Source organism: Dipodomys ordii, unplaced genomic scaffold (genome assembly GCF_000151885.1).
Source record: "Dipodomys ordii isolate 6190 unplaced genomic scaffold, Dord_2.0 Scaffold455, whole genome shotgun sequence".
In the NCBI taxonomy this organism is placed as follows: domain Eukaryota; kingdom Metazoa; phylum Chordata; class Mammalia; order Rodentia; family Heteromyidae; genus Dipodomys; species Dipodomys ordii.
This window is the reverse complement of record NW_012267671.1, coordinates 40,286-42,299: the sequence shown is the minus strand read 5'-3', so window position 1 is coordinate 42,299 and position 2,014 is coordinate 40,286.

Genomic DNA, 2,014 nt, shown 5'->3' with positions numbered 1-2,014 from the left:
CTGTTCTTTAAGCAAAAGACCTTTCTTCTTCTTTCCCTTTATTTCTTTAATTATATATATATAACTTTAACCATTTGTTGAACTACACCTTTTGCTAGTTTCAGTATATACATGCACCTATTTTACTCCTGTAGATCTGTCTTTCATCAGTATAACTGGTAGTCCCCCAATTACATACATATATAGGAAAAGAGAAATATTCTTACTGTGCCACATCTCATAAACTTACTATTACCTCCTTTTTCACCTGCCTCTAATACTTGTAAAATATCTGTTCATTATGAAATTACCATTCCACTTAAAAGAAATATATCTTCTACTCACTTGCTTGCAACTATTTCTTCAAATTGGAGCTCAGTTAATTTCAGTTGGAACACAATTGTGCTTCTTCATTTATTAATGAATCATTCTTTTTCGGAAAGAGAAAGCATGGGATGTGCTTCATTTCTCTAGCTTTCTTTATTAAATTTCATGTTCTGGTATTCTTTCCTGTGTGGCCTTCATCACCCATATTTGGGAACATATCTATAGACTGTATGTACATCTTTATTTAGCATGTGTTCTGGGTCTCATCTGTGAAGATAAGAATGTGTGGAGTTGGATAAAGCAATGTCCTTGTTTTGAGAAAAGCCACTGTGTAATCTTTTTCAATTTTTCAACAAATGGAATACATTTTTTAAATTTTATTTTATTTGTGAACATACTGTACAGAGGGGTTACAATTACGTGGACAAGATAATGCATACATTTCATACCAAGCATTGCAGCCTCCTCTTTGTTTACCCTTCACCTCCCTGCCCAGCCTCCTCCCTGCCCCCCACCCAATCCTTACCCCCCTTGCTCCGCCCCCACTGACATTTTAAGCTTCTTTTTGACATGATAATTTGTACTTCTCATTGTTGCAACAGGTCCAACTGAATCCTTAAATGACTTGTTTTTCCCCATCTCCTCCATAAGTTATACTGACATCAAATATATTGAAAGCGGGGGTTATACTGTGGGGGAGGGACATACAAAGCAACAAAGAAATAAACTTATAAATGCATTAGAAACACATGCATGAAAGAAAAAAAACATCAAAATGCCTATCTAAAAATTCATTTTCCTAACATCACATTATCTGACTTTTTCCACTTGACTCATACATATACTAGATATTGCAAATAAGGGAAACCATGGGAACTGTGTTACTTTGTGCCTGGAATACTACATTTAATATAATTTTTTCCAAGTCTTTCCATTTCCTAACAAATGGAGCAATGTCATTCTTTCTGATGGAGGCATAGAATTTCATTTTGTATATATACCACATTTTCTTGATCCATTCATCTACTGAAGGGCATTTGGGTTAGTTCCATATCTTAGCTATGGTAAATAATGCTGCAATAAACATAGTTTTGCTGGTAGCTTTAGTGTGGTCTTCTTTGTAAACATTTGGGTAAATGCCCAAAAGTGGGATTGCTGGGTCATAGGGGAGCTCTATGTGAAGTCTTTTGAGGAACCTCTATACTTCTTTCCAAAGTGGTTGAACAAGTTTATATACCCACCAACAATGAAGTAAGGTTCCTTTCTTTCCACAACCCCTCCAGCATCTGTTGTTAGAATTTTTGATTTTTGACATTGTAACTGGGGTGAGGTGGTATCTCAATGTTGCTTTGATTTGCATTCCTTTTATGGCTACGGATGTTGAGCATTTCTTCATGTGTCTATTGGCCATCCTTCTTTCTTCTTCACAGAAGTTTCTCTTTAAGTCTTTAGCCCACTTATTTATTCGGCAGTTGTTTCTTTGAGGATTTGTTGTTGGGGAATTTAATTTTTTGAGTTCCAAGTATATTTTAGAAATGAGACCCTTGTCCGTTGTATGGCTAGTAAAGATCTTCTCCCAATCTGTGCGCTTTATATTGATCTTGCTAGCGATCTTCTTTACCATACAGAAGCTCTGCAACGTTATGCAATCCCATTTGTCCAACATTTCTTTGATTTGTTGTGTTTCCGGGTCTCTATTCAGAAAATT